Source organism: Oncorhynchus mykiss, chromosome 19, assembly GCF_057628025.1.
Source record: "Oncorhynchus mykiss isolate SJ-2025 chromosome 19, ASM5762802v1, whole genome shotgun sequence".
Lineage (NCBI taxonomy): Eukaryota > Metazoa > Chordata > Actinopteri > Salmoniformes > Salmonidae > Oncorhynchus > Oncorhynchus mykiss.
In genome coordinates, this window is record NC_143040.1 from 62879250 (window position 1) to 62888049 (window position 8800).

Genomic DNA, 8800 nt, shown 5'->3' on the forward strand with positions numbered 1-8800 from the left:
AAATAAAGGTAATACAATTAAGAACATTATCTTGCAGGATTCAATAGTTGGAATTGTAAGAGTTGTTGTTGCCCTGTCCTTTTCTCTGTAATTGCCTTTTTAATGGAATCCAGAAAGAACAAAACCCTGTCTTCAAACATTTACATCAAAAGGTGCAAGGTTATGGGCAAAGACACAAAACATCCACATCAAATTAAAAAAATCTGATCAAATAACATGGAAAACAACCACTTTTTGTGCAGTATTAATGTACCATCCTTACAAACCACTTTACCATCCTTACAAACCACTTTACCATCCTTACAAACCACTTTACCATCCTTACAAACCACTTTAACATCCTTACAAACCACTTTACCATCCTTACAAACCAGGCTGGTCATCTAGGTTAGTACCTGTAGACTTTCCATCACCATGAAGAAAAACAATGTACAATACAGTAATTTATTAAATTTTTTATTTTTATTTATTGCAGACAGATTGTGGCCTCTATTGTCTGCATCATTTCAATCCCCCATATGTATATTTTTATAAATATGTATGTTATTTTAAATATATAAATATATACATGCATATTTGTATATATATATATATATATATATATATATATATATAAATATATATATATATATATATATATATATATATTCCTTTATTATTTTCCCCATCAAGTTGTTTGTGATGATGTTGATTTATTTCACCTTTAAATGATGTGGCTCAGTTGGTAGAGCATGGCACTTGCAATGCTAGGATTGTTGGTTCAATTCCCATGGGGAAAATGTATGCCCTTATTACTGTAAATTGCTATGGATTAGAACATCTACTAATATTACTGTGAATTGCTCTGGATTTGATCATCTACTAATATTACTGTAAATTGCTCTGGATAAGAGCATCTACTAATATGAAGAAGGAAAGAATGGACTATTTCAGTTTTCACAGAGAAACAAGTTGCCTTTACAGAGTATTTAAAGAAATTGGAAAACATATAGCAAGCATATATTCCACAAGTATTATCAGATTAATTACTTTGTACAGATAATTATCAGATTCACGTTACAAATGCTGGTAAACACTCAAATACATTTAGTAAAAAAATCAGAAAATCTAGTGCACTGGGCCTTAACTAGTCCTTTATTAGCAGACTGATATCAGCACCTCCAACCCCAAACTTCTTCCTGCGGCTGTGGTAGCAGGGTGTTAAAACGTAGAGGGGAAAAAAACTTAATTATCACGGAATGTCATTGCGTATTGCTTTTTAATTGAGTGTCATTATATCTGGGATTCTGTATTGAAAATGAAACATCTTACCATATGGGACCATCAACCAAGTGAAATGAAATATGTGTTTGGAATAATCGAGCTGGTTTAAGTGCTCAAAAGCACAGTCATAAGCAATGCCACCATTTAAATGGTACATGTAAATCAAAGTCTGCATTAGCAAAAGTCAGGTCCAATCATACTTTGGAGCAGTACATCATGAAACGGGCAATGGGAAATAGGACATATAGGGATGGTATGATCATCATTTTTATCCTAATTTCCATGTACAGAGAACTTGTGATACTTGCAATACTGCACCTGTCGTCACGTTCTGACCTTTATTTCCTTTGTTTTGTATTTATTTAGTATGGTCAGGGCGTGAGTTGGGTGGGCAGTCTATGTTTGTTTTTCTATGTTTTGGGGCATTTCTGTGTTTCGGCCTAGTATGGTTCTCAATCAGAGGCAGGTGTCATTAGTTGTCTCTGATTGAGAATCATACTTAGGTAGCCTGGGTTGCACTGTTTGTTTGTGGGTGATTGTCTATGTTAGTGGCTTGTGTCAGCACAGGTCTAATTTGTAGCGTCACGGTCGTTATTTGTTTATTGTTTTGTATGCAGTGTTCAGTACTTTCTTTATTAAATATTCACTATGAACACATACCACGCTGCGTTTTGGTCCTCCGATCCATCTCGCCTCTCCTCTTCAGATGAAGAGGAGGACGACCGTGACAGAATCACCCACCAACCAAGGACCAAGCGGCGTGGTAAAAGACAGCGACGACAGCAGCAGCAACAGCAGCAACAACAGCGGCCGGTATCACAGGACTCCTGGACATGGGAGGAGATACTGAACGGAGAGGGACCCTGGGCACAGGCTGGGGAATATCGCCGCCCCAAAGCAGAGCTGGAGGCAGCGAAAGCTGAGCGGCGGCGATATGAGGAGGCAGCACGGCAGTGCGACAGGTACGAGAGACAGCCCCCCCAAAAAATTGGGGGGGGGGGGCACACGAGGGGTGGAGCTAAGCCAGGTAGCAGACCTGCGCTCACTCCTCGTGCTTATTATAAGCAGTGCGTTACTGGTCAGGCACCGTGTTATGCGGTTAAGCGCACAGTGTCGCCAGTACGTGTCCATAGCCCGGTGCGCTATAGGACAGCCCCCCGAGAGTGTCATGCGAGTGCGGGCATCGAGCCAGGGCGTATGGTGCCTGCTCAGCGGGTTTGGTCGCCGGTACGCAGTTTTTGGTCCAGGGAATCCTGCGCCGGCTCTGCGTGCTGTGTCTCCGGGGCGCTGGGAGGGTGCAGTGCGTTCTCTGACTGCGCTCCGCTCGTGCCGGACGAATGTGGGAATGGAGCCTAAGGGAGAGGTGCGTGTAGTAAGCACTAGATCTCCCGTGCTTACCCACAGCCCGGTTCAACCTGTGCCTGCACTCTGGAGGGTCCGGGCTAGAGTGGTTGTCCAGCCTGGGGAAGTGGTGCCAAGGTTGCGCACCAGAGCTCCAGTGCTCCCCCACAGCCCGGTCCTTCAGGTGCCTCCTCCTAACACCAAGCCTCCTGAAGGTCTCCCCAGCCTGGTGGTTCCTGTGGCAGCCCCACGCAACAGGCTGTCTCTCTGTCTCCTCCCTGCAGGTGGTCCCGCCTGTCCGGCGCTGCTGCCGGAGTCTCCCGCCTGTCCGGTGCTGCTGCCGGAGTCTCCCGCCTGTCCGGCGCTGCTGCCGGAGTCTCCCGCCTGTCCGGCGCTGCTGCCGGAGTCTCCCGCCTGTCCGGCGCTGCTGCCGGAGTCTGAGGTGCCAGAGCCCCTCAGCCAGAGGCGCCAGAGCCCCTCAGTCCCGAGCTGCCGCCCCTCTGTCCATTGAGAAGAGTGGCCATGGTTAGGAAGCCACGGAGGCGGACAATGAGGCGGACTAAGACAATGGCGAAGTGGGTTCCGCGTCCCGCGCCAGAGCCGCCACCGCGGACAGACGCCCACCCAGACCATCCCTTATAGGTCAAGGTTTTGCGGCCGGAGTCCGCACCTTTGGGGGGGGGGGGGGGGTACTATTTATTTCCTTTGTTTTGTATTTATTTAGTATGGTCAGGGCGTGAGTTGGGTGGGCAGTCTGTATTGTTTTTTTCTATGTTTTTGGGCATTTCTATGTTTCGGCCTAGTATGGTTCTCAATCAGAGGCAGGTGTCATTAGTTGTCTATGATTGAGAATCATACTTAGGTAGCCTGGGTTGCACTGTTTGTTTGTGGGTGATTGTCTATGTTAGTGGCTTGTGTCAGCACAGGTCTAATTTGTAGCTTCACGGTCGTTATTTGTTTATTGTTTTGTATGCAGTGTTCAGTACTTTCTTTATTAAATATTCACTATGAACACATACCACGCAGCGTTTTGGTCCTCCGATCCATCTCGCCTCTCCTCTTCAGATGAAGAGGAGGACGACCGTGACACCTGTATACACTTTTGGTGCATATCAGTAGTCTACATACAGTTGGAAGTTTACATACACCTTAACCAAATACATTTAAACTCCGTTTTTCCACAATTCCTGACATTTAATCCTAGTACAAATTCCCTGTCTTAGGTCAGTTAGGATCACCACATTATTTTAAGAATGTGAAATGTCAGAATAATAGTAGAGAATTATTTATTTCAGCTTAAATTTCTTTCATCACATTCCCATTTGGTCAGACGTTTACATACACTCAATTAGTATTTGTTAGCATTGCCTATAAATTGTTTAACTATGGTCAAACGTTTCGGGAAGCCTTCCACAAGCTTCCCACAATAAGTTTTGGGAATTTTGGCACATTCCTCCTGACAGAGCTGGTGTAACTGAGTCAGGTTTGTAGGCCTCCTGTCACGTCCTGACTTTAGTTCCTTTTTTATGTCTATATTTTAGTTTGGTCAGGGCATGAGTTGGGGTGGGCATTCTATGTTTTTGTATTTCTGTGTTTGGCCTGGCATGGTTCCCAATCAGAGGCAGCTGTTTATCGTTGTCTCTGAGAACCATACTTGGTGGTTTTCTGTGTCTGTACTTAGTTGTTTTCTGTGTCTGTTACCATACAGAACTGTTTCGGTTTTCATTTATTTCTCTTGTTCTTTTGTATTCAGTGTTTGTATATTTCATTAAAATATGGATATTTACCACGCTGCGCATTGGTCCGATCTTTCCTACTCATCCTCAGAAGAGGAGGAAAACCGTTACACCTCCTTGCGTTACGCGCTTTTTCAGTTCTGGCCACATCTTCTATAGGGTTGAGGTCAGGGCTTTGTGATGGCCACTCCAGTACCCTGACTTTATTGTCCTTAAGCCATTTTGCCACAACTTGGAAGTATGCTTGGGGTCATTGTCCATTTCAAAGACCCATTTGCGATTAACCTGTCTACGATATTGGTTCCCAGCTGGGAACCTACCCTCCCACGTTCAGCTGAAACGGCGGCGCATGGAACGCAAAAATATTCTTAATATTTAACCTCCACACATTAACAAGTCCAATAGCTCAAATGAAAGAAACACCTTGTTCATCTAGCCAGCAAGTCAGATTTCTAAAAAAATTTACGGCGAAAACATAGCACATATATATGTAAAACCACCACCAGACACAGCTCATTTGAATAGCCAAAACATGCAATCAACAAACGCAGGATTAAAAATAAATCGCTCACTAACCTTTTGAAAATCTTCATCAGATGACAGTAATATGACATGTTACACAGTACATATATATTTTTTTCAATAATATGCCATTTATATCCATAAATGTCAATTTACAGTGAGTTCACGTTCAGAAATTACTCAAAAATGCCCGCAGGAAATCTAGGTAGCGCGGCAAGATAACGTAAATAGACATCAACTTTGACTAAATATACATGTTCTACATATAGTTAGAAAGATACACTGCTTCTTTATGCAACCGCTTTGTTAGATTTATTTTTAACGTTACAGAAATCGCACACTATTCAATATGCTGAGACGGCGCTCAGTTCCAAGCTACATTTCTACGTAATGTTGGAGTCAACAGAAACACAGATTTAAGCATAAATATTCCCTTACCTTCGATGGACTTCGTTCAGAATGTTCTGGAAGGCTTCATACTTACCCAATACATCGTTTGGTTTCAAGTCTTGCGTCTTTGTATTAGCTACTGCTAATAACATCAGCTGAAATAAACCCAAAACGTCCTCTGGTCCGGAAAAGTTGCGCATCAAAACTTCAAAATTACATATATGTCGACTAAACAGGTGAAACTAAGTGCAGAAGCAAGCTTTATGATGTTTTAGACACGCAAAACAAACTTCAATTAAATCGGCCATCGTCTGCCCTTCTCTTGAGTGCTGGAACAAAGGAATGGCTGGGACCAATTCGCGCCCCTACGCACAGCCTATTTTCTCGTGGCACGCACTAATTTCACTCCCATAGGGTCAATTCTCGCGGGATTTGAACGATGCAAAGCTCTACTGAAAGAGGACATCTAGCGGAAGAGATAGAAAGTCTCCCCAGAATCATAACTGGTTGGGAAGGGTGGGGGCCATGACGTCAAAGTTGCTCCAACTTTCATGGCCACAAAAACTAGTTTGGAAGAATGCCTGCCCTGTGAGTTCTGCTATACTTACAGACATAATTCCAACGGTTTTAGAATCTTTAGAGTGTTTTCTATCCAATAATAATTTGTATTTATTATAATTATAATAAATTATAATATAATTATATTAGAATTTTATTTGCATATATTAGCAATTTTTGACAGATCTTTTTTTCAGTTTACTAGGGGTACCCAATCTCTCCAAAGGGGGCATATGTCTGCCATATCCTTAACAGGTTGCTATAACTTCCTGACTGTCTTGATGTTGCTTCAACATATCCACATAATTTTCCATCTTCATGAAGCCATCTATTTTGTGAAGTGCACCAGTCCCTCCTGCAGCAAAGCACCCCCACAACATGATGCTGCCACCCCCGTACTTCACGGTTGGGATGGTGTTCTTCGGCTTGCAAGCCTCCCCCTTTTTCATCCAAACACATTTCTATTTTTGTTTCATCAGACCAGAGGACATTTCTCAAAAGTACGATCTTTATCATGTGCAGTTACAAACCGTAGTCTGGCTTTTGTATGGCGGTTTTGGAGCAGTGGCTTCTTCCTTGCTGAGTAGCCTTTCAGGTTATGTTGATATGGGACTTGTTTTACTGTGGATATAGATACTTTTGTACCTGTTTCCTCCAACATCTTCACAAGGTCCTTTGTTATTGTTCTGGGATTGATTTGCACTTTTCGCACCAAAGTACGTTCATCTCTAGGAGACAGAACGCATCTCCTTCATGAGCGGTATGACGGCTGCGTGGTCCCATGGTGTTTATACTTCCGTACTATTGTTTGTACAGATGAACGTGGTACCTTCAGGGGTTTGTGAACTGCTCCCAAGGATGAAACAGACTTGTGGAGGTCTACAATTTCGTTTTCTGAGGTCTTGGCTGATTTATTTTCCCATGATGTCAAGCGAAGAGGCACTGAGTTTGAAGGTAGGCCTTGAAATACATCCACAGATACACCTCCAATTGACTCAAACAATGTCAATTAGCCTATCAGAAGCTTATAAAGCCATAACATCATTTTCTAGAGTTTTGCAAGCTGTTTAAAGGCACAATCAACTTAGTGTATTTGAACTTCTGACCCAAGGAAATTGTGATACAATAAAGTATAAGTGATAAAATCTGTCTGTAAACAATTGTTGGAAAAATTACTTGTGTCATGCACAAAGTAGATGTGTGATAATGTTGCGTTATGAGGTAGGTGAAGGAGCCAGGCGCAGGAGAGCAGAGATGTCTGAGAAGCGTACTTTAATTGGCAAGTCCACCAACACAGGTATGGCACAATCAAAAAAGTAAAACGCCCTCGACAACAGAGAACCCATACAAACGCTCGGAGGAACAAACAAAGCTCCGACAATAACACACTCTTATTAAATCTGTGAAAACAAGAAATCGGGCATAACCTCACGAGCTACATCACAATAAAATAATAATCCCGCACAAACCTAGGCAGGCAACAGGGTAAATATATACACACAGAAATTAAGGCAAATGAAATCAGGGGTGAAAAGAACCAAAGACACAACAAACAGAAAAGGAAAAAGGGATCGGTGATGGCTAGTAGACCGGCGACGCCAACGCCAGCCTCGAGGACGACCCGGAGGACGAGGCGCAGGGCGAGCCGGATGGAGGTGGTGAAACTCTCTCACCATAGATGGGTTCAGCAGGTCCTCTACCGACACCCAGCATCTCTCCCGGGACCGTACCCCTCCCAATCCACGAGGTACTGAAGGCCCCTCACCCGATGCCTCGAGTCCAGTATGGACCGAACTGCATACACCGGCGCCCCCTCAATGTCCATGGGGGGCGGAGGGACCTCACATCAGCTTCTTGAAGAGGACCAGCCACCACCGGCCTGAGGAGAGACACATGAAACGTGGGGTTAATACAGTAATAAGTTGGGAGCTGTAACCTATAGCACACCTCGTTTATTCTCCTCAGGACTTTAAACGGCCCCTCAAACCGCAGACCCAGCTTCAGGCAGGGCAGGCGGAGGGGCAGGGTTATCCCGGTGTTCGCCTCACTGCGGTGGCGGTCAGCACTTGCCTTCTGCCGCCCTTTGGCCCGTTTAAGGTACCCGTGGGTGGCCTCCCAGGTCTCCCTTGAGCGCCTCACCCAATCGTCCACCACAGGAGCCTCGGTCTGGTTCTGATGCCATGGTACCAGAACCGGCTGATAGCCCAACACGCACTGGAATGGCGATAGGTTCGTAGAGGAGTGGTGGAGTGAGTTCTGGGCCATCTCTGCCCATGGGATATACTTCGCCCACTCCCCTGGCTAGTCCTGGCAATACGACTGCAGAAACCTACCCACATCCTGGTTCACTCTCTCCACCTGCCCATTACTCTCAGGGTGAAAACCCGAGGTAAGGCTGACCGAGACCCCCAAACGTTCCATGAATGCCTTCCACACCCTGGACGTGAACTGGGGACCCCGATCAGAAACAATGTCCTTAGGCACCCCGTAGAGCCGGAAGACATGAGTAAACAGGGCTTCCGCAGTCTGTAGGGAGACCGGGCAAAGGGAGTAGACGACAGGACTTAGAAAACCGATCCACAACGACCAGGATCGTGGTGTTGCCCTGTGACGGAGGGCAACAACAGGTCAGGAAGTCAACCGACAGGTGTGACCAAGGCCGCTGTGGAACGGGAAAGGTTTGTAACTTCCCTCTGGGCAGGTGCCTAGGAGCCTTGCACTGAGCGCACACCGAGCAGGAGGACAAATAAACACTCACGTCCTTGGCTAAAGTGGACCACCAGTACTTCCCACTAAGACATCACACCGTCCTACCAATCCCCAGATGACCAGAGGAGTGAGACGTGTGAGCCCACCAGATCAGCCTGTCCCGAACCTCCAGCGGAACGTACACCCGTCCAGCTGGACACTGTGGTGGAGTAGGCTCTACACGTGATGCTCGCTCGATGTCTGAGTCCACCTCCCTCCTCACCGGTGCCACCAGACAAGAG

At 45.3% G+C, this 8800-nt stretch overlaps 1 protein-coding gene across 1 annotated transcript in view; it reads right to left on the reverse strand.

Annotated features, from left to right (window-relative positions):
* The window catches only part of LOC110498118 (putative E3 ubiquitin-protein ligase RNF144A-A), a 243109-nt gene extending 237636 nt beyond the window's left edge, over nucleotides 1–5473 (reverse strand). The window contains exon 1 of the mRNA XM_090211492.1: nucleotides 5347–5473. The gene's annotated coding sequence lies outside the window, so the exon portion shown is untranslated. The remainder of the gene's footprint in view (nucleotides 1–5346) is intronic.
* Between the last annotated feature and the right edge of the window lie 3327 nt (nucleotides 5474–8800).